The sequence below is a fragment of the Tinamus guttatus genome, unplaced genomic scaffold (assembly GCF_059628265.1).
Source record: "Tinamus guttatus ecotype Peru unplaced genomic scaffold, ASM5962826v1 Tinamus_guttatus_pri_ptg000213l, whole genome shotgun sequence".
In the NCBI taxonomy this organism is placed as follows: Eukaryota; Metazoa; Chordata; class Aves; order Tinamiformes; family Tinamidae; genus Tinamus; species Tinamus guttatus.
This window is the reverse complement of record NW_028288747.1, coordinates 5,472,597-5,497,994: the sequence shown is the minus strand read 5'-3', so window position 1 is coordinate 5,497,994 and position 25,398 is coordinate 5,472,597.

The window sequence follows — 25,398 nt, the reverse complement described above, 5'->3', positions numbered from 1 at the left end:
AGTGTAGTTGGGAAGTTCTACCTCCCTTTTCTCAAGCAAACAAACAGACAAACAAGACCTAGAATCAGATTAAGCAATCGGAGCGGTGGTGCTTTAGAAGAGGTGGTTTATGCCAAAGGCATGATCTGATAAAGGTTGTTCCAGCTAAATGATTTCATGTCAGCATGAAGGAAAGAACTCACGTCACAGCTATGCTGGAGCCCATTCTGGAAAACACAAGTGGGCCCTGTGACAGGGGAACACCAGATTGATTTTGCGTTCCCACAGAATCAGAAATACATCTACAAATGTACATCTATAAATGTATATTTATACTTGGACAGCTTTTCAGTGGAAGTGGAAGCTCCCCAGAGACACTGAAGAATTTGAACCAATCATGAAATAATAAAATCCTGAACAAAAATTTGAATGCATTTCAAGTTCTTGTAAATCCCTCTCTTGAATTAGGAGCTAGAACAAAATCCCAGGTCAAAATGCTGCAAAACTAGAAAGTTCAGATGCAAATCTATATTTGAACTTTCCTATATATGTGACAAGTGGTTTTGAAATCTATCTTCATATCATAGAATCATAGAATCATAGAATGATTCTATCTTCATATCAGTTCGTCCTGAGAAGGTGAAATGGGCGTTATCTTCAAAACCAGTTGCAAGCAATTTGGCTCACACAAATAGTTCCATTCAAGTAGCTTGGATGAATAAAGGTTGCAGGATCAGACTCCTAAAACATGAACTTTTGGACTGCTAAGCTCCGCAGGAAAGATATAGTATTCCTTTGAACACAATATTAACTGTTTTCCTTTTTTCCCTTTGGTATAATGAAGTTCTTGTGTCCAGCATAATGTACCCAGTCTTTTAAGCACTCTTTGTGAGTAAAGGGCAGTTGCATGAACTCAATACAGAGCAAAAATGCTTTACAGGATGTTTCTAGATCGTAGAAAACGGCTGCAGTGCTCCTAATGAGAATACTATGTTAAACACAGAATCAAAAAGATGTAAGCGTACTTGTTTTACTCACATGATTCTCTCCAGCATTTCCAAGCAACAGCAAACATCCCTATGGTGAATATTTACTTATCTTTCTTTTCCATATGAAATATTTGTCTGCCCTTGGCCTTGGCTTCATCTTGGGGGAAGGATTTTGTTAAGCAAAATAAAAGAAAAGATAAGGTAATATTCATCTGTGCTTGGCAACAGCAGCAAAGCTAGCCAAAAATGCATTCATCTTTGTCTACACAGCAGTAGCAAGAACAAAGCATATTTATGTTTTTCCTATGTATGATAATAAGTCCCTGATAAAGAAATGTATTTCTTTATCCCTGAATCTAGCAATGTCAAGGACAAAATCACACAGTCCTCAGTGTTACATGCAGGAGTAAAGGAAATGTTTTCATTAGCTTAAAAAAAATACAGACCATTTTGAAGTTTTGTTTAGAAGATCACAGAATGTTTAGGTTTTTATTAACCATACCATTCTGCTAATGTCCAGTCCTAGTGTCAGGCCTCAGTACCTTTGAACTCTGTGGGGAGTCATGCCTTAGACTTTAAGAAACACCCAACCATATGCAAGCAGCCAAAGGATCTTCAAAAAATTACTCAATTTTTGTTGGAGTCAAAGAAGATTTCTTTAGTATTATATAATCTGAACATTCATTCTGGCTTCTGATTTTCTTACTAGCCAGTTGACTTGATCTAATATGGCTGATACAGTCTTTGAACTGCCTGGGTATATCATGACATTGTTTCATTCTTTGAACCAAAATGCAGTATCTAAGCTCTTTGAATTGAAAGTATATGAAAACATTTATGAAAATACAAAGTTCTGTGGATTTTGTCTGCTAACCTGAGTCTTACAAGAGCACCAAGATTTTAGAAATTTTTATTTTAGCTAAAATAGAATATTTTTGTTATAATAGTATCTAATGTAATTATAATTATAATCCTTAATTTATTAGTTATATATAATTATATAACAGGCAAGTGGAAAATGTAGTCTGTGAAAGACAGTTTTACTTTTCTCCATGATTCTTTGGACAGAAAAGTCTATGACAAGACGAGTGAAGACCATGGCCTATGCACTTTGCAAATATTCTGTGCTTTGCACAGTAACTTGGGGTTTTTCTTGCAGCTGTGCAAAACACCTGTACCGAGTATCCACAGTAAATTTGGTGCTTTCAGGAAATAGCAGATTGACTGCACATGTGCTCTTCAGCGGATATGGGGGCTGCTCAGAGTAGCTCCATCAAATCTGTCAGATTTCTGAAAATCATGGGTGATTGCATAGATTCCTGGAATTCTCTATGACAAAAATTCCCAGACAGAAAGACCAAATAAATCTTCATGCAAGAAAAAATAAGGAGAGAAAACAGTATATAAGAGCTCTAATAATCAGGTCCTAAGTATATAAAGGTGTTCTGTGAAGATTTTTCTTAAGAGTTTAAACTAAATCCATTAAATCCAGATGAGGCCTGTATCATGTTTCTATATTTTTTTTCCAGACTGCATTAAGGTTCTATTTATATGTCACAGGTGTCTCAGGCTTCTATGTCTTTATGTTTTTTGTTCAAAATCTGTTGGGCTCAGGAAATAAGTCCTATTTATATTGGAGGCAGAGTAAAGGTGTTTTGGCTTGAGGAACATGAGGCCATCGATTACATTCAGAATTTAAAAGTGAAATGAGAATTAGTTTCCTTTCTGTTCTACTTTACTTCATCTGTATAACACAAAAATATTGTCTGAAAGTTGGGGGGAAGGGGAGTAATGATGTGGTTATGTGGTACCTGCACTCTTCAAGGGAAGGTTTTCTGTTTTCCGCTGTGAGTAAGAGCAAACACATGAACCTCCGAGAATATTATACGTTCCTTACTTAACAAAACAATATGCTAACTAGAGGTGTCAACATAGTATTTTGTCCAAAAATTAATATAAGTTATTGCAATATTGAATATTATGCCTCTATTTTACAGATTAATAACCTAGACTAAAAGCTTATTGTTATTTTAAGTAAATATATTGTTTTTGCTTTTTCAGTTAGCAATATAATGCTAAATGTTAGCAAAAATCATGCTGCTGAGTATTCGTAAAAAAGTGCATGTTAGATACTTCTTTAATTTGTTACAAAGATCGTTGATTTATCTTTGTTTTCCCTCTTTTTGTTAAAAGTAATAGGACTCTGCTAGCTGGGGTCTGTATCTGTAGGCCAGATCATGCAGTAATAGATCTAAAACCAGAAATGTGGCACAGTCTAATTAACAGTGAGAAAAGAAAGGAGGTGTTAAGGAAGTAGTAGAGTTAAATGATGTTCCGAAGTAATATTCCTTTTTCACCAGAAACCTGTTAAGATAAGGAGGGTAACACTTCACGTGTTGGTAGATAAGGCTATCACTTGCTCTTTTTTTTTTTTTTTTCTTTTCTATTTTGCAATTTCATTCTTAAAAAGCATCTTTTTTATTCTCATATTAAAACCAAAATAAAGTGTTATTAAAACTATGCCAAGTCCAAAACCAATTTGAAGATTCCTCATAGTATTTTCAAGAGATCTTTAATCTTCTGAAACCGATTACCAGAAAGTGCTGCCAAGCCTCAAACCAGAATGCACCTTAGTTATTACCACGTTGCATCTAAAGAATGTATAATCAAACTGGATAACCAAGATGATCGCTTAATTCTGAACGCAAATGAATTTTATTTCCTGGTTAAGGAAAAAGGAGACAGGGCTGACTGCTATAAGGGCAGACATTTTATTCATGGGACTCTTGGAATTCAAATAGTAGAAGATTTTAAAAGGTGATGGATGATTCAACGCTTTGAAATTCCAGCAGTTTTAAAGGGTTGTTCTTTTTTTCTTTTTTTTATTGTATGCCTCTGCTAGCTGGATCGAGATAGTACAAAGATAAATTGACTGATTGACGGCTCCTTCAAGAACAAATTTAAGAACCAACAAAGAATATTATCTAAAAAAACAGTGTTAATAAGAGTGAAAATGCAGTGCCACTCTAAAAACTAGACCTGTGTTACTGTGTTGAACTTGCAACAGATGACTGAATTTCAACTGCAAAAGGAACTGAAAGAAAAATAAATTCAGGGAAGGCGATGAGAAATACTTCTCCCTTTTGCGAATAATAAATGTGTGAAGTCCACACAGGGCAAAGTTGTGAATGCAAAAAACACTGGGGTCATTCAAGTAATGATTGTTTGTGTCTTGGGAAAATAATGTACCAGGAAAGGATGAACCTCAGCAGGCTGAATGGCCTTTTTCATTCCCAATATTCATGCATCACAGCTGTCATGTTGCAAGGTATGTTGGAAAGAAGAAGTTCCATGCTGGTGGCTGCAAGATCTCTTCATTCGCACGCCAGCTCCGTACGTGTCTAGTGGAAGAGCCTCTCATCTCTGACACCCCCAAGCCCAACTGCAATTTAGCCCTTGCAAGAGTTTTCTTTATTTACTTGCGCTAAAATGGAAATAACAACACATTGCACTCTTGTGCAAGAGCAAATTGGGTATCTTTAGGACTAAGTTAAGGTGTTCGGATGCCTGTTCTGAAGGGGAGGACTCTGGAGAAAAGCAGGATTTCTAAAGCATGCAGAAGCAGGAACAGTGGTACTTCTTTGGTTCTTAGAACAGAAATAGTTGGTACAAGGAACTAAAGCAATAACTTTTCTGGAATATGTCATTCCTCAGGAAGGTCTCACTGGGAAGTTTCTCAGACACAAGAGAAATTCTCTCAGAAAGAGATGGATGGTATCTGAAATTTGTTCTATAACTTAATCACTATAGCATTTAATCTGTGTAATATAACAAAATTGCAATAAAATCTTTTGATCTGAAAGGACCTGACTTTTGTAAAGATATGAAGCCACAATTAAAATTTTGTATGTTAACAGATTGAGAGGAAAATTTTATTTTGAAATATAAAATACTTAAGTATAGAACACTTAAAGGAGTACTTTTGGTGTCCACATAGTAAAACTGCTCAGAAAGCAGTTTGCAGAGCACTAAAAAATAGTCTGGAAATACTGATATATCGGTCTCATCAAATATGTTTTATAGCACTTTGAAATATAATTGGCTACCATAAGTTTTCTTTGCAAATGGTATGAGAAGCTGTTTGCATCTGATTGAATCTGTCTGAACTAGTCAAAACAGGTTTTCAACATTTTTAAATCGCTGTTTTAATTTAGCTATGCAGATTGGGCCCTCTGAGGACCATATAATGATTTATTTGGTATAATCCATGTAATGGATGTTTTTTGTATAGAATTCCTATTTTAATATGATTTTGTTTCAGGTTTTAGGCTTTAGGAGGACATTTTTGCCTTGGTTGAGCAGCTAGAATGCTTCCTCAGCTAATTATATATTTGGTCTACTATTTGCTTTTTAAATTGGATTCAGATTTTTGACTTTGCTAAGTTGCCTGGACTCTTGAGTAAACAGTTTTCTCATACAAGTCAAATTCAGCTAACTTTATGTATTTTTTATGGTTTTATGAAAAGACAAAAATATTTAGCTCATCTGCAAATATATAAATTCATTAATGTATAGTAAGTATTCTGTTTGTTTGCGTATTTTGGATGAATGTTTAGATCCCATCCTATCACTTCTGGAAACATTATATTATGGTCTGTGGCTTGTTTGCATTAACATTAAATGTGCTTAGAAGGAAAGACTCTAGGAGTGCCATTGCACGTGCTGGCTGTGTAAGAGCTTTGGGCTTGATTAGAGCTTCTTTACTACCCTGCACTGCTACTGCACGTGTTGCTAGACCTAGCTGACTCGTCTTAATGAGTTGTTATAGTATCAGTTATTGCTTGCATTTATCTGACAGGTCAACACTCTACCTATTTATATGCCTATAGCTATTCATGATATATGGTCCTCAGTAGTCCCAAAACTACAAAGCATGTTCCCTCTTAGCACAGTGCAGGCTTCATTTCAGTCCATAATCCTGACTTGCTGTCTTGGATAACCTGCAAAGAGCACTTTTCACCGTTACCTACACTGAATCAATAGTGTTAAAGTTTCAAGTTTGGCTAACTTAATCCTCGATACTTCATATGCATATAAGAATCCTTAGGATATAACTGGCCTGCTCAAAGGAAAGTAAAGAACACCTGCATCCTCATGAATGAGACATCTGTAGCCTAATTTTCAGAATAATTTTTCATGTCCAAAAGATATGTGTAGCCTGAGCAAACGCTGAAGATCACCCACAAGTGTTGATGCTTAAACAAACTAGCTCAAGTAAATGATTTTTTGATATCCAGCCAGTTTTCATTGTTTCAGTGTTGCGATGGAACGTGTATTACCCCACCTTGGATCTCTGATGAAAGATGTTGGTGACATAACCACAGGTGAGATCATATAGGCCAAGTCAGGAGAACAGAAGCTCACTATCTGTGTAGAAGCTCAACGCTAAGGCAGCTGCCTGGAAGAAGTACTTCACAAAGTCAGGCACTAAAAAAGTGCAATTTACAGCAAAACTACTGAATGTTATTTTAGCAGTCTGAAGCCCTTGATGTTCACTTCAAGGTTTTGTCCAGCTGTGTAAAATAACAGTTCCAGCAACAACTGTTTTTATGTGTGTTGCTATTTAAGTGAGTGGGCTTAGCTTAGTGGTCTCGTTAGTAATAACTGTAATTAGGTGTGTCTATGGCACTGAAATAATACCCATTTTAAGGCTGTCATCAATTGGATTTTTAGCTAAGTAGTAGGATAATAGGTAGTTGTCAGGTGTTTCAAGAAAATACTCTTTTTGAAGCCAGGTATTCTCGCTTTGCTGCAATCCATACTCCATGTAGTCTGTAGGAACAAGAACTTCATTGTACTGTAGAAAACTTGCTTGCAGTTCTCTTTTTCATTCTAAATAAAAGTAATTGCCCATATTTAACATAGCTTTAACGCAGCTTTTGGCCCCAGATGGCAGAATAAGTATCTTCTACTTTTGCACCACGCGTCTGAAACACGCTTTAGTTACAAGGGCCCAAACAATTTCTTGTGAAAGAAGCATCAAATCCTGTGTGGGAGCTTTGAGAATTAGTTTATGTTGGTGGAATGCAGTCTGTATTCAAACTCAATGGTGAATTTATATTTGTCATCACTTATTAGTATTTTTCTGCCACTGATTTCTCAAGCACATTTTTTCTTTCAGAGAAATGAGTGGTATCATCTCAGAACAGGTTTTGCTTTTGGGGATGTTTAGTAATAATTTATTGAAACATCACTGTTGAAACTTCCTGGGCTTCGGCCATGCCACTCTGTGGCAATTACCATTTTGTTTCAGAATTTGTGGGGGTTTTTTTTTGTTTGTTTTTTTTTTTTGTTTCCTAGCAATTCTTCAATTCTTACAGCCTGCGGTTTTTCTAGTTTAGGCTGCTCTACTCATCTTCCTAAAGGTCTTGAGTATTGTAATTTGATTTATATGGTAACCTTGAAACAAGGGGAGACACTAATAGACCATTCTGTTTTAATGAATGGCTTGTCAGGCCCTGGTTGACTACTCGAGTGTCCGGAAATTCCCTTCCTGCAGGCGCTGGTGAGAAGGGCCAGGCTTCAGGCTCTCAGTCATGTCTGGGTCTGGCCTCATTGAATATTCAGCAGCTGACGGAAGCGGCACTGGTTTGAAGGACTCATTGGATTAGTAATGACTTGGATATTTCTATACGTCTCTCAAACTTGTTTTTCACACTGCATTCAGCAGCAGGATCCAGAGTGGGTTGGGAATAGTTAGGCTGGGGAGAACGGGCGCTGCCTTTCAACTCTCTGCACCAGCAACTGCTGAGGAGCTCTGCACATGTAGCTGCAGGAGGATTTTATCCAGGTGCTTCAAACACAGATGTCTGCTTATCTGCTTGATACTCCTGGAATTATTTCTGCTTTCTTTCTCTCCGTCTTTACTTTTATTTCTTTCTTCTGGTAGCTTGTGACTGGCATCTGCATATACGGCAGGTCTTACGTGACATTCATTTGATGACCTTGCAAACTGTTATTGCTAATGTGTCACCTAGTCTAACAAGTCCAGGACTTCTGCTTTCACCCCACCTCACCACTGTGAATGGGGCCTCACCTCGTGTGCCTGTTACAGCCCTGGACAACATGGCATTTCCTGGAATCATAATCATTCCCAGAGCCCCCTGCCCTGTAGGAAGCACAGTGAGACTTCAAGGCGTTAACAAAACCAGGTTTGGGTCATCAATAAGTATGATTTGATTTTCCTTGAATTTGTAATTGCTTATCACTGTTCTGGTTTTGCTGGTGATATTTGAGGTGTTTTTTTTTTTTTTTTTCTTTTTTTTTTTTGTCCTCTAATAGATAGAGGCCAAAAAGGGAATCGAGAAAAAAAAAAAAAAAAAAAAAGGAAATTTCGTGTTTTGGAAGGCAGTGGTAGAACTCTTGCTATTTGCACAGTCTAGCCATTTCAGCAAATAGCACTAAAAATACAAGTTAGAGTAATTTCTAGTTTTTGTTCATGCTGTTCCTGGAAATCATTGTGGAGTTTTTCATGGGAATCCTTGGGAACATCAGTATTACTTGCCTGCACTTCTGGGCTCATCCTTAACCTTGTGGTTGTTGCTGCATGAAATGTTTCTGAGTCGCTTTTGACACTGGTCATTTGTTTGCTTCTCTTTCTATATCCTTGGAGCATTTGATTCTTAGACTACAAAGCTGTTTCCAGGGTCATCTATCTGGCAGATAGATGGGTTTGAAACAAAATTGAAATTATTTGACTGTTGTATGTAATTGTCTGTAATGTTTATGCTTTTTTTTTTCAAATGCTCTGTAAGTGCATAAATTATTAAATGCACGGATAAATTAGTATTTGGAATAATCACTGAAATAGGAAATGTCATTCCTATGATCAGAGAAAAACATGAACTGAGTTTAACTGTAAACCACAACCTGGTTTCTGACAACCAGTTGAGCTTCCTGAACAGGTTTTCGTAAGCTGCTTTTTAAATGTCATAAGCAGTAGCCAATGTCAACAGCCAATCCTTTTTTTTTTTTCTTTCTTTCTTTCTTTTTTTTTTTTTTAACTGTGATTCACTCTATCTTATTACATATACCCATGCCTAGTGCTAGGACTGAGTTCTACTTTGCCTGATTTTGAAAGTAAAAAAAAAATATTCGAAATAATTTTTCTTCAAATAAACATTGTTTGCTAGTCATGACAGAGGAGGAAGTTGAATTGTACAAAATTAAATTCTAAAATGGAAGATTTTGATTTACTAAAATAACCATTGCGTGGGAAATAGACATCTGTTATTCACAAAGAGACTTCTAGAGGCGAAGGCTTTTTTTTTTTTTAATGTCAACAAATTTGGTAAGGAACTTTTGCACTCTGTGGTAGTAGTTTCTCCTCAGAGCCTAGAATGAGAAAGAGGTGGAACAAGTTCAGCATGTGTATCTGACATGGATACACTGATAAACAGTCGTCTTTGCAGATACTATGGTGAATGTGCCTAAATGCTGCCTATTCCTGAGTTATAGTGATCAGCTTTGTTATGCATCAGTTAATTTTGTCCTTGATATTGTTTATTGCATCATGCTAACCAGATACAAAACAAGAGCCAAATAGCTCTATACAAGAGTTAACCAAATCATCAAGAATGTCTAGAACAATTTCTGAGAAAACTTCTGAAATTTCTGTGTTTTCTTCAATTTCTAGTCTTTTTGCAGGACTGGGTGCAGTTCTTTACAAAGATAATAATGCTTTTACTCGTGCTTCTCTTTCGACTGTTTTGTTTTGACATTTCATTAGTTGATAGGCTTTTGGTGTTGCTCAGATTCAGCTCCTGTTCAGCAAGTTCAGCAGGGTGATTCTGACCTACTAATTTATAAGAGTTCTGAAGCTGCTCTTACGCTATCAGCATAGATTGATTCACCTTCAAAATGAGCTTTCATATTCTTCAGTGTATTTAAAAGGTCAAAAATTATATAGTTCTGTTTGTTAGTCTGAGATTTAAGATTAGAGAAGTTCCATTTGATTGCATATGACCCTTGGAAAACTGATTTTGAATAGGATTATTCTGTCTAGCACATGGAGCATGGCTCCACTCATCTTGGATTTTGACACACTTTTTGTTCTAGATACTAAGAGTTTAAAATGTCAGAATTAGCAAGCAAAAAAATATTTTTTTCCAACCAACCTTTCTACCTTGATCCATGACTTTGCATTTCTATCAGTATTTCTTCTGATGTCATATCAAAATTGCTTTAGCATCTGTAATTCATGTTCTGTAAAAAGTATATATGGAAAATAAAAAGCAGTGCGGCTCGCTGTAGACCTCTCTTAACTGACCTAAATAAAAACTTCATCAGATTCAGAATATAATGTAGAATGTTGTTGCTTGGTATATATAGTTCCAAATACATGATGGAATATTTGAAAGGTAAAACCAGTGGGACCACAGCAATAAATGCATCCAGGCTGGCAGTAATAAGTGATCTGGGAGCAAACAGGGATTGTTAAATATATCTGGGGAGTGATTGTGCTGAAGGAGAATAAGTATGGTTAGGAAAAAGGGAAAAGCTGGGAGCAGTCTATTTTACAACCAAGCAATATGAAACTAGCAAAATGAATGCTGCTATCAGTTTGATAGATCTCTCTCTCTCTCTCTTTTTTTTTTTTTTTAAGAAATATGTATATATTGTATTTTTTTTTTTGTAAGTATATATTGTATTCTTCTCACAGAGCTAGACAGAACAGAGTTTGATCCTGTAGAGGAGCCTTTGGGTAAAACTGCAATGAAAGCTATAAATAATAATAAAACAGTAAACTACCAAGGCACAGGCTGAGATCAACATCACTCCGTTATTTTGTTGTTGTATTTTGAATTTCAATAACCCATTGAGTGTGGTTGATGCTTGGCTGGGAATTGAAGTTTACACACACTACCAAAATAATGCAGACCTGAATCAGTGAACATTTACACTCTATTTCCATCCAAGTGCACCTTGGTAAGATAACCGAGGTTGAAGAAGAGAGAACTACAGACTGGCTCTCTTCTGGGATCCCTGATTGTTTATCCAGGCTCATATTGAAAGGAAGCTTTTCTTCTGAAGAAGAATATCCAGGGTTCCTGTGGTGAGAGAAACTTGATCTAAAGACAGATACTTTCTCTTTCTCCATTTATGTGGACAGAAAGAAGTAAATGTAGAATATAAGAATATAAGAAGTGAGGAAAGAATATTGGTGTCCTTGTTCTGGTATTTAATTTTTCTGTAATCTGGCAGAAAAACAGAGCTATGAGAATTTTGCAGACTGGCAAAGTTTGGAGTTAAAAAATGGGCGTTCACTAATTACAATAATTGAGTTTGATACCACACCAGGTGGTTCAGCTGGTGCTTTGAGATAGGGGCTATTTCTTTGAATGGGATCAATTTTATCACGTAGGCAACAACTACCTAGGATTCTGCAGTGACTTTCTGCAAGGGCCTGCCGGAAGCATCTCTGAATTCAGAGGCTGCATAGCTCTTGAATATAGGTTTTTTTGGGAAGATTTTGTTAAAAATGTGAACGTTGAAGCCTAAACAAATCATGAAACAATTCAGTTGACTCTAGTTTGTTCCATGCAGTGGGATCTCCATTATACACTGTGATCTCTTCTGATCACAGGCTGACTGAAGGTGTTGGCAGTAACGTGCACTTCAAAGAAAAAAAGGTGGCTAAAGAATCCCAAGTTTTAGTTGCCCTATGAAGATATTGGTGGTGGTTCAGCTTTTAGTTATTTAAACTTTTTCTTGCTTTTCTAAGCTACGATTCTCACCTCTTTCTCAATCTTAGTTAATTAGAGAAGTGGTCTTCTGGGGCACATATTTTTTCTTTTATATGTTGACATAGTTTTTTAAAGGCACTTTTACATCTTGAGGATAATCCAATGGACAGTAACTAAATCTTTTGCAAATGAGAGTACATCCGTTTTAGTCATTACACCTGTATTGAATTTACCAGCTGTTATATCATCTGAAACATTACTCAAAATGCATTGCAATATATAATTATTCTGCAGCCTGTTTTGCCATGTGTGAAGAATTCCCTGGGGGGGATTTGCTTAGGCAAATACATATGTAGGTACACAAAACTCACATATACACACACAAAGGTGTTTATGTGCATGATAGATTCTTACAGCTAAAATCAATATATATCTGATGCATTTTAAGAGACACCCAGGACATATGTATACCTAGAAGCGCACTCGCAAATATTGCAGGTGTGCATAATAGATGTTATTTGAAAAAAATCTGATCCAGCGGTGTTAATGGAACATGCTACGAGTAGACTATGTGATGTACTGACGTGATGTGTCCCGGCGGCTGCTGGTGCCGATATCTGCAGCAGGCTGGTGTGCATGTTGAATGATGTTTTCCATGGCTGCTCACAGGTCTGCAGAATCCCCTGAAATGATCCGTCGGGTAACGAGCTGTGTCTCTAAGGAGAGCTGCGGGGTGTCTTGTAAGAGCAAGTGCAGCAGTTTCTGATTGGGTAAACGCTCATTTTTCTTTCCATGGATGTTCTTATCTAAGTAAAGGCTGAAGGATTTGTCTTGAACACGGCAGACATATACCAGAAATATGATTGAGACATTGCATGTCATTTTGGTAATACATAATGAATAAAAAAGACAGGAAAACAACAGCATGAATAAATTTAATCTTCTGTGCGTAGCTCTGAGTCCCAAGCACCCAACAATTTATTTGCAGTTACTGTTAGGTTGAGGCATTGCTATTCAATTATTTTTGTTAAAAATACAGAGTTTATAGCAATGTTAGTGATACCTCCTTTTCTGCATCCAACAAAAGGGATATGCTTTCTCACAGCTTCACTAGCATTGGGAATGTTAGTCACTTGGGAAGTATTTTATGCACTCATAACACTTTATCAACACGAAAGGAAGCACTGAAGATCAAAACAAGACTGTATCGCAGAGCGATACAAAACAAGACTTACATTGTAGCATATTCATGAAAGGCTTGTGGTAGAACTGAGAGGTATCTGATGACAGCAGGTCCTGTGATAGCATAAACATTTCTTACTCTTTAAAAGTGCATAAAGCCTCAGGTGAAATATTTCATAGCCTTGTGCAGACTCATCCAGTAGTCCAGAAGCATTAAATATTTGTTTACAAAAAAAAGTAACCCCAAATTCCCTCAACTTCATTGACTGTACTTGGGATGCCCTGTAGATAGTGATAACCATTTAGATTAGTAACACTTGGAACTCTGTGGAAGACAGCTGCATATTTTCTGTTACACAAAGCTGTAGGAAACAAAATATCATTGATGAAAACAAGTTAGAGAACAAAGAGTTTACTGTAGCCCACATGATGGCTTCAGCTTTGATTCACCAGTGACTGAGACACAGAGGAAATCTTTTCTCTGGTTGAGCAGAGCCAAAGTGCAATGGTACAAGTTGGTGTGGGAGTCTTTCATGTGTCTTATTTCATTGACATCTAGAGTATTTAAGAAATGAAAAAAGAGAGGAGAGGTTTCTAATAAAACACACATGTTAATATTCAGTTACCAAAATCTGCTTAAAATGTTGTAGTCTCAAAGCTAATTTCATCCAATTGCCTTTAGTTATAGTGTCTTGCTTTGACTTCCAAATATAATGACTTTTTAATATAACTTGCACTGTTCTGTATCCAAAGTTGGATTCAATCATGTAATTTATTCAGTCAGAACCAACATACTTTGTAATTAAACCACAGAGCTGCAAAATCACTACATTAAAATATTAGTAAGTCTAGTTTAACCCTAAAGGAAAAGGAATTTTAGAATAGAAGCTGAAATACTAATCCACAATTATTTAGTGAAAAATATCATACGGTTGCAGTATAACATTGCCCTCTATTATTTATGCATCCTCTCACAGGCTCAGAGAAGAAATTATTTTTTTCTTCATATGGTGTTCTATTATCAGAAACAAAATTAAAGAATAAAGATTGAAATTAAACTTGTGGAAAATTAGTGTACATGAATTATTTAGTATGTATAGAACACTTTAACATTAAAAAATGAATGAGACTAAAGAGCACATTATAAAAACATGAAGTTAAGTAAAGCAGCAAATGTCACTTTTGTCGATTATTAAATCAGTTACTCTTAATAGGCACATACTAAAACCAGAATCTTTGTATAATTCATATGATTTTTAATATTGATATTATTTATAGCCACAAAATGGAGGGATGTTGTGGATATTGAGATATTTGAAGGCCAGAATTGACTTTTACAGTTACCTATTGTCAACTGCCAAGCAATGCCCAAGAGTTCTATTTTTTTTCACCTACATTTTTCCTCTGTCTGCTTATTTAGATTAAGTAGGTAACTTGTAGAACAAATAGTTTGGAGCTTGGGGTAAAGATGAAATGTAAAAATTTTCTCTCCTGCACTTCAGATTAGTTGGCAGGAATTGAAGAAAGGCAAAAATCTTTCCTAACGGACAGTGCTTTCTCACTGCCTCCATTCTATGTGAATCAAAATACATAAGAAGTATGGATTCTTATCAACATTTCTGCCGATTGCAACAAAATTCATTTCTTTCCTTTACACATGCTGTTTTGCACCCAGTAATGGGACCCTTCATATTAGTGAAACAGTTGGTGTAATTGGTATGGGAAATACTTGTACCTGCAGTCAACCAGTTAAATTAAAAAACAATTGCGGATTCACAAATCATATTTAATGAAAATTAATGTAAAAGTTTGTGTGCACAATTGCCTTTTATTGTTGTTCCATTTTTTGCTTCATAGCATCTACTTCCTGCTTGCTTGGTCGTTTGCTGTCTTTACCTTATATTTTATAACTCGTTTCGCTTTTGAAATATATCTTTGGAATAGAGGAGGATATGCATGGTTTGTGAAGCAATTTGACAGGCCTGAGAGAACCCAAGGAAGTCAGGAATCTTGCAATTTCTAAGCTTGCCCCTAATGAGACAAGTATTGATCCTAACGGACATAATTGCTTGAGACTCATCATAGAAGGCTGCTAACATACACTCTTTGAAAAGAACAGTGCAAAAGGTGCTTTTAGGTGGATTTAGGATACATTTAAAACATGATACATGGTTTCTGGTTGACTATATTGTGTCATCTCTAAGTGTAGTAAAAATTGTTGTGTGTTCATAGTTTACATTACCTCATAATTTACATCATAATAATGATATTTAAGAGTGTCATGCTAAAACAAAGCAAAACAAAACAGAAAAGCTTTGGATATAATTCTTTCCTATAAATTCTTTCCTTTTTCCAAATGAAAAGTCATTTGATGCAGAGATACTATCACAATTTTGCAGCGTTTGCCCACTTCATCTTTGTCCACTTCAGCAGGAACACAGAATTGGAAAAACTGTCTTAGAAAATTTCACGCACAGAAAGGCATTGGGCAAATTGTGCAGAAGGAGGGCAGCAGCGTCTGAAAGTGGGAAAAGTCAGTAAGTCGGCATAGTGAGTCGGAGTGCAAACAGTGTGTCGTGTGGGTTGTGGTGCACGTTTTGTGTTCCGAGTGTGTCTTACACAGATAAGGGCTTTGTGTTAAAAGAAAGCAGGATTACAAAAAGAAAGCTGTAATATAGATACGAGAAAGAACGAAAAGGTTAAGGTGATCTAGGGAACCGTAATAGGGTCTTAACTGTTGAAAAACTGAATAGAAAGAAAGGAAAAAAAAGAGAAAGTCCTATCTACAAAGAGAAGTAGGAGTACGAATTCAAGAAGTCAGGTTATCAGGTTATGGCATATTGTGTCCCAAGGTTGCTGATCAGAAGTCCACACTATGGTTCCTTCTATGCCACTCTTGACCTAGCAAAAGTATCAAATATTTAAGTACTTTTTCAAATACTTTTTTGAAGTCTTGACAATGGGTTCTCTATGAGTCTATAATAAAAAACCAAGCCTTTTGATAGCCCTCAATACCAAAACCTACTATTTTTTGCACAGGAAGGGCTCCATGTTTAGTTTTTCAATATTTTTAAGAATTTCACCTGAACAGGAAAGAATTGCAGTACTAGAAAACAAGGATCAAGATTGTGTTGTGAATAAAAAATGCAAGGTTTTTAATCTATGCTTGCTAATGCTATATTTTGATTTTAAATATTTAATGGACTTAGATTTGCGTTAGTATTTGAGACGACAAAATTCAGTAGTGCTCATGCATCCTAAAATAGCATATGTGGTAGAGCAGCATTTTCCAAACTGGTCTCTTCTGCTCACTACTAGCAACAGAGAGTTATGTCACAAAAACATGTGTCCCAATAGTATTATGAATTACAGCTTTGATAACAAGGATGCATTTGTTTCCAGAAGTGTTGATGGTAGTTAATGGCTGAGAAGTTTATATAATACAGTATAAGAAGAACTAATCACTCTAAAGAATTCTTATCAGTGTCAGAGTTGTAACAAATACATCTTGATTTGAAGCTTTTTTTGATCTGTTTTTCGTTTTTTTCATGAAAAGTACTTTAAGGTCTAAAATCTGAGAAGCACATAGTAGGAATTTTCTGGCAAACTGGTATTGATTGACCTTCATCAAAATACAGTGACATTTAATATTTTCTTGTATGTCAAACAATCTGGCTGTCTAATCTAATAGGATCTTGTGTGCCAATTTATACAAGCTACAGGAACAATAAAAATAAAGCTTGGGAATGAAAAGGCTGTCAATACAATTTACAACATTACTGCATTTCAGTTTGCCAAGCTGCTAACATACCATAAAGTGATAGACTAATAAACTGAGAATGATACATAAGATCCCATAGATCTTCACTTTTAGAGACAACGACAAATAAGAAGTATGGTTGTAATAGGTATGTCATTCATACAGAGTGCTTTTCCAAAAACTATGTGGAAGGTTTACTTTACCTAGTTGTAAACCCCTAGAAAACATTATTTTGGCCATGTTACTTTGTTTATTCAGCTTTTCTTAACAGTTGGACAGTCCTTGTGTAAACTGTTGATTTGTCTGCAAGGTTACTTATTTTCTTCTTTGTTTTACAATTCTCATCATGAAACCAAGGAAAAGACAGTAGTAAGCAATGTATACGTTCAGAATAACTGTGGGAGTTATTGTTTTAAAAAATGGGTAGATTCAAACTTGTTTATCTGAATAATATCAAACTTGTTTATCTGAATAAATATAAGAAGGGTATGTGGACTCTTCTGGTATTTAGCCAAAATTAAAGCTGAGATAGCACTGTCTTCACTACTGTATGTCACTGCTCAAAATATAGCACAGTAAAACTTTAAAAAAGAAGAAAATAAGTGTTTCATAATGAGATGGAGACCATAATGTTAATGTAAGTTAAGATTTGATTTTTGCACTGTATAGAACAAATCAGTGAGGTCAGGAAATGGCGCAGTATAAATGAGTTTTGTGCATTTTCTTGAAATAGGGTAATATTTCCACAAAGAAATAGTTTATTGTGTAGCGTATGCTACAGGACGGTGAAAAAATAGAGGAAAACAGAAGCTCGGATCAATGCCAAAATATTCCACCTATGGGACTAAAACATATATTCTTGCTAAGCTCAGATAGAGAAGAAACTCCACTTTCCAGCATATATCTCTGTCACTTTCTCATGGAGCTCAGTCACAGTCAGCAGTCTGATACCTTCAGGCTGGACAAATTATTCGTTCTGCAGAAGACACTCATGAAGATGATACACAGGCTCTGTTCCCCCAGCTGTGGCAGCTTCTTTCTCCAGGGCTCAGGCTGCCATGCGTGTAGAAGGCCTCTCATCAGATCTCCTTGTTACGGCCAGTCTGGCAACCTGCATGGCCCCAGCCATGTCACATCCGCTCAGATTTAGGTCTGTGTATCATCTTTCTATTTGTGGTCTTCTATATACAAGGACAGAGTGTATATATATATATATATCTGTGTATATATATATATATAAATCTCTGTGTATATATATTAATATATATCTGTGTGTATATATATATAAAAAATATATATATACACAGAGATTTATATATATATATACACACACATATATATATATACACTCTGTTCTTGTATATAGGACAATATATATATTGAATATATATAATATTAATATTCAGGACAGAATATTTGAAAATCAGGGAGAAGGTATTTTGTATCAATGGCTATGGAAAAATTTTCAGAGGGCATAAGATAAACTTCATCTTTAAGAAAGATTGCAAAACCTTTCTCAGTTTTTCCACCTCAGCTACGCTCATAATTTTAAAATAATTTTTGTTCTCAAAATCTGTAATCTCTACACCTCAGAAGAGCTCCTCAACTCTGCACTTTTGGTTTTCTAAGAGGGTGAAGCAGAAGGTCCTCTGGAATGTTTGGAAATTTCCCAGCTCAGGAGCAGCAGAATGGAAAGCTAGGTTTATAGAAGTAGCTTGGGGTCTTTGCAGCTCACAAGAAAATTTAACCCAATTCAGCCAATTAGATAACTGAATTGACACAAATTTCACATACAGATAAGAAAGCTGTTAATCAAATAAGAAGATACTCGAAAAGAACATTCCTAGGCTGCTTACAGGATGCCCAGCCTACTCATTCTTGTTGAGGTAAGCTTCACTGAAGATTGATGCTGGGGAGGAGTCTCAGCTTGAAAACCAAGGCAAGAAAGTGAGAATTACTCTCCTGTCCTCATTCCCTTCTGTTCCTTCTATTTGCCTTCCTCCTCACCTATAAACAGGGAAAATAAGGTGCAAGGGCATTCATGTGCTTAATAACATCTTTAGGTGTGCTTGGAAGTGTCTCTCTTTGTAGGTAAAGCTTATACCTTCAGCAGATGCTTTACATTTCGTTAGGCCTCATGGATATCAGGAATATTCCATATTCTGTTTGCCTTCCTATAGTACAGCTGCCAAAACTTGATCTGCAAGCTCTCCAGGCAGGGGCTTTTACTAATTTGGTGGATGACGCTTCATATGCAGCATGATGTTGGACGCAGACTTGTGCCACGTGCTCTAGGCGACCCTGCGTGTGCAGGGGGGTTGGACTAGAGGACCTCTAGAGGTCCCTTCCAACCTTAAGCGTTCTATGATTCTATGATTCTATGATGTGTACTAATGTGCACCCAAATCAGAGTGATGCAAATGAATGATGCAGCTTCCGCACCTCCAGAAAGCAGTTCACTTTTTTACACAAGTGCATATTTTGGAGCTTCTTCTTCAAAAGAGAAAGTAAGCACTGACCAGTACAGTCTTCATAGGCTTAAAATATCACACAGTAATTGTTCCCAAAACTTAGATATACATACAAATAATTTCTAAATGACATAAGTGAAATAATAGAATTAACCTATGTAACACCTCTTTGAGATTATCTGTTTTTCTGTCAGATTAAAACATTCCAGAAGAAATACACATTTAAAAATGTCATATAAAATGTGCAAGGCAATGAGATTCCTCCATAGCACTGCAGTAGGATACATTAGAAAAAGAAAAGAAATATAAAAGGGAGAGGAAAATAGGGCAAGATTAAATAACAAAAGTGCCATACGAAACAATTTGAATAGTTCATGTTTGTTATTGGGAAAAGCATACAGTCTCACTAAAATTAATTCTGTATCTGACCTGTTTCTCTCAGGCCTCCGGGTCTGCTTTCCCTCAAATGTTCCCTCAAAAATTCCAGGGAGTTGTGACTGGGGGTTAGTGATCAACAACTGCGTTAGCTAGAAATAGCAGTTGCAGTGCAATCTTCTGATCCAGAAGCAGAGTGCAATACACTCTAATGAGCACCCTTTTAAGCATTTCTTTTTTTCTTGAGACTCTACATTCATACCAGACTCTAGATTAAAGTGAAAGCCAGACATTCCTGAAAGGATTTTAAAAACACATGCGCGGCGTGTGGGGACCTGTAGAACTTAATAACATGAACATAGGACTTTGTTGTGATTTTTCAACTGTACTGCCTAAAGATGCTATCCACTGCCTTACTTTTATGAGTAGGAGGAACTCTGGAGAACCTCTGAATGAAGCATGTTTCTTCCAAGTTTTCTAATCCAGCGAATGAGAAACTTTCAAGTTTTCACAAACTTGCCTTGAGCCTCCGTCACTTCTCAGAATACAGCACTATAGTACTGAACAGGGCACTGAGGATGATGTCAGGATTAAAGGTTGTGAGCTATGAAGACAGACTGAGAACTTCGATCCATAATGCCCAAGAACGCAGGCTGCTGAAATAGTGCATTGAATGTTAACCTGGAGTTTTGCAGGAGGGGAGCCCTTCCTACCATAACTGTGGTAACAGGACAAGAGGATGTGAGTAGCAACTAAAGGCAAAGCAATTTAAGAAAGGTACAAGAGATCACTTTTTCATACAGATAATATTTATATCTGAAGCTTAGATATAAAGTCTCCATCCTTTAGTTACAGGGATGGAGAAAAAAAAACAAAATCATTTAAAAAGTAGGAAATACTTGATGTCAAATGGAACTACACTATTGCATATTCATTAGCTCCAGCTATAGGGCCAATTGCTAGTCTAAGCCAACTTGTCTTTATATAGGTTTAGCTGTCCGAAGCAGGATCAGACTAACTGGAGATTTATCCCACATGGGAGCAATCTCTGAGCAGTGTAAAGCTGTCATTGCAGCAACCTGGCTAAGGAAGTGCTGATTGGAAACGTACTGGGGCAGGAAGGGCTGTACTTGGAGCATGCCATGCTCCAGTCAGCCCTGCCAACCTAATTGCCTCGAAGGGGTTCTGCCATCTGGTGCAAGATACAGGAAGCCTGAGGCTATTTTAGCTTGTTCTGGGATTTAACCTATGAGCAGGAAAGTGCTAAACTGGCCTGAAGCCAGATTCACCTTCTCTGCATCAAGTAGGGTGTTTTTTTAATTATAAAATCCAGTTAAAATCCATTGAAGTTCAATTAGTTAATAGGGAATTGATTCTGACTTCAGGTGGGAAATAGGTTTTGGATGCAAATGAACCTCTTTCTTTTCTGTTTTTCATGTAACTGCTCCTCATAAGAAGAAAAACAGACAAATGTCAAATGCGTAAGCAAAATGTTCTCAAAGCAATTTTTTTTTTCAGAATGTTTCCATTAAGTCAATTAGAAATTCTAACTTGCTGAAACATTTCCAAGAGTAATAGCAAATATACCTAGATAAATAAAACGTGCACATATGCAATTCAATAGGAATGATGTATGGATACAGACCTGTCATCACTCCCTCACTTCATAATTTTACCTATTCCACACCTGTGGCATGTGGTAGCACTGAAGGAGATAGCTAGGTTTGAAATTGTGGCTGAATGTATTTGTGTCTTTTGAAAGACTTTGGAATTTTGTTTGTTATTCTTAGCTAACGTTCCTGCTCATCTCTAATACTGTAATTTCATCATGGCAGTATATTCTAATTCTGTAAAAAGAGTCAATGTGGACACTCCTGCATATTTTACTAAAACTCCTCCAAAGATAAAATACAAAACTGAAGTTCATAATTGTAATTGCATTTTTTTTTTGCTGCTGCTTTATAAAAAGTTGTATTTATTTTTTTCCTTAAACAAAATTCAAATAAAAAGTAGTGTCACATATTACGATATAGTGTATACTTCTACATGTTCTTATGTTCTCTTGTGTCCTTTTGCTCAAAGCAGGTATACCCAAGGTTGGAACAAATGAGCATGAAAACTGCAATTTATGAGATTTTTTTTCTTTCCAAGTACAAGGCTTTTTGCACTTTTTAATCACTCCGAAACCAATTTAGGGACAGAAACTATCCCTGAATTAAGCAGAAGAGGCAGTAGAAAGGTTAGATTGTGCCACTGGGAACTTTAAAAGCATCAGGATTTAATTAAGGCTATTTAGTATTGTTAAAGACTGTTAGCAAGAATACTGTGCAAGTTCAGAGTTGACTGCATATTTTGTGAGTCTGAACAATAACCATGGTTTCAGTATCAGTCTTGCAGTAACCAGCAAAAGTGTGGCAGTGAAGTTCTCCTCTCTTTATTAACTGTGCTCTTTATGAAGTTTGATCAGGCAATACTGAGGCTCGTAATACCAGTATCGGCCATGTGGAAGCTGGCTTTGCTCTATAAAACAGCTAAGGCATGGTACCAGTTCAGGATTGCCATCCACTTCTAAGGCAGAATGGTAAAGAGAAAGTTAATATTTCATGCAAAACGAATGTTGTTCTCCTGCCACTTGCCTGAAGGTTGCAGGTTTGTCCCGTGCATGCTCATGAGCTAGTGTCAGTGCCTGAAAGTGTTCTTCCTTCTCCCCACAGAAACGGAGAGAAAAAAGGTCATTGTACATAGTGTGAATTCATACAAAGTGACGTGCGTTTTCAAGTTCAGACAACTTCCTTGGCCTCGTAGCTTTATTTGCATGACGTGTAGCAAAAGCACTGCCAAAGTCAGCAAAGAGCATGTCAGCAAAGATTGAAAGCTAAATCACAGAAGCTCTGTGACTCTGCTTCAAGAAGTACTTGAAGTTTTGTCCCACTAGTTCTTTTTGCATTATTGCTCATATATGGTTCGATAGCACTTTCCTACAGATGAGGGTGTTGGTTTGGCTGCCTAGTATTTTCTTTCCAAGTGTTACCTTATTTTCCATAAGAATGACAGTCTCATGATTTGCAATATTTAGAGGGATAAAAATACTTCTCAAATAACTGGCCATCTAAACGAGACATGATAGACCAGCATAATTGTGTTTATGGACATTGAAAACATGATTATGTTTTTTTTATTTATCACATATAATGCCATTTCTACATTGGCTTTACATTTTCAGTGAATCCAAGGCTTAAACTTTGAACTCTGAACATTTTCTGTTTTAAAGGAAATGTAATAAAAGTAATCTCAAATACACTCCTGAAATGTTTTACTTGAAATTCCTTCTATTGCAGATTGTGATTTTTTGAGAAAAAAAGCCATTCAGTGAAACTGACAGTAATTAGTGACCATTTCATGTCATCAAACTTCCATCCTGCACTGAAATCTCTTTCAAATTACACTCAGTCTCCTTATGAGTATCCTTTCAGTGCCTGATCCCAAATTCTCTTGTTTTGCTCTCAGTAGAAATACCACTTTTTGGATGTGTATACTTTCATTCACCTTCGTGTTTCTGCAAATCATCCTCATTTAAGAAAAATTGGAGGAGTTCCATTGATATAAACAGTAACAGGGCTATAGGGGTATTTGGAAAGCTCTCTTGTCAGATTAGTTAGGGTCTATAGCCCTGAGCTATTAAACCCTGCTTTTCAGCAAGGTTAATTCACTTAGGCTCAGGACTGCACACACACAGGTCTGCTGCTTCTGCTCCTGCAGTCAGCTGGATCTAAGCTAATTGACATAACTTTATATATGTTGCTTCACCGTGCTGCCCAGAAAACATCCTGGAATCAGGATCTCTTTTGTGCTTACATATACATTAGAATTCATTCTCACTCTCTACGCATAAACTTTTCATCTGTGTCCCAATGCATTCCTGTTGTTCTTTAAAAGTAATCAGTCCCGTGGATATTTCGTGGGTCAAAAAGTACATTTTACAATGCAGTAGTTCTTTCTGAAACACAAGAAATACTGTATATATGAGAATATAGAACCAGGTTAATGGTCACCTGAGACTTGTTTTTACTACTGTTCTTATGTTTTAGGGGAATTCTAGATAGAAAGTGGATTTTTATCCATATATTTTAACAAAGGAAGTTGCAAAGACTCATTAATCAGCCTAGCATAAGCAGTAACACAATATGTGATACTGCCATATTTCAATGAAAGTTGTTTGTATACATTTTGTAATTAATAAGATCTTTATATAATTCCAATTCTGAATATCTCTTCTCCAAACAATTCAATAACATATATGATTTCTTTTTATTAATTCTTTCTTTCATTAAACAAATGAACAGTCATTTCACTTTGTGCACTGCCTATACGACTGAAAACATGGTGCAGCACGACAGTATCCAATCTTTCCAGCACTTACATGTTAACTGCTCACCAGCTTCCAAGTTTTCTTGAAAGATTAGCACTTCTTGTGATGGCTTCTTGAGTCCTTTTTCAAGTCTCCTAGATTTGTGATCCCACAGTAATTTATTCCTACAAATTTTAGCATCTAGCTGAATGCTGAAAGATTGTTAGTTAACAAGTGATTCATCTTTGGGGCTAGATCATCTGCCCCTTCAGCTTCTCAAGACAGCCTCCCATTTTTGGCAGGATATTCCTGGGAAACACTTGCTGTTGGATTGCAAGAGTTCTCCCTCATGTCAACAACTGGTATAAGAACATGTTCAAAGAGATTACACAGCCCCTACACAACATTGTACTTCTTCTGAGACTTACAATCATGGAACACTGTTACTTTTTCTTACCAGATCAGGGCTGCAATTGTCATGATGTCTCTTTTTAAAAATACTGTATCTGTAAGAGAATAACTGCTTTATTTTGGAAAGTTTGTGTTGTCTGTCATAAAATACTCCAGCTGGCAAAAAATGTTTGTTCAGGTGTCTTTTGGCCACTGAGCGAAGACCAGTTAAAAAGATCAGTAAAATGGGACTATAATGTTACAGTGCTGCTGAACACAATGTGTTTACTGTGCTGATAAATGGTCAGTATATTTATGCAAGTGAATGCAAGATTTGTTTGACTTGCTTTCTTTTTCTTTACTTGTTTTAACCTAAATATTTAATGTTCTGGGATCTGTAGATATGGGGCTCAGTGCCAAGTTTGGCAATGCAGCAACTGTGGATAACTGTGGATATTACAAAGCTAGGGAGAGCTGTGTATATAAAATGATGTCAGGATAAATTGTGGTAATCAATGGATGCTCCTTTTCCCTCTTCCTCAGTGCTCCATCCAGCATTTGTTATATTCTGCAACAGAGGAGTTTTTTTTTTTTTTTGGAAGTGTATTGTATGCTCAGTGTTATTTGAAAATCAATACTGTTGCACACAATTGCGTTATGTTAACACACAATTGGCTTATGTTATTATCAGTCCACTCTCTCACTTAGCTCATGCTAAATTGTAGAAATTACCAGTGTTCAGTGTTGTTGCTGAATCCTGAATGTGTAAGCATGCAACTACATTTCACCTTAAAAAGGATCAACACCTTCTTGCAATTCAGGAAAAAAAAAAAAAAAAAAAGACATGTCCCTCTGGGATATATAAGGCTTATGCTGGCAAAAGTAGTAAGCTTAAATAGATACTTGTCCAGGAATCATGGAAAGAAAGAAAACTCAGCACTGCTTTCATTTGCTCACTCCTCATTTGCCTTCCGCAATCTTCCATATGGTTTTGGGTCTTTACAAGTTGAGCAGAAGGATGATTCAAGATTTCCCTAGCTTTGAGAGTGCCAACACTGGTAGGATTTTGCATGTCACCTGCTCTTTACTGTGGTTTTATCTTCTGAAATGCCCTGTTAGAAAGAACCTAACCATAGCTGTAGGAATTCTGGTGAGATGG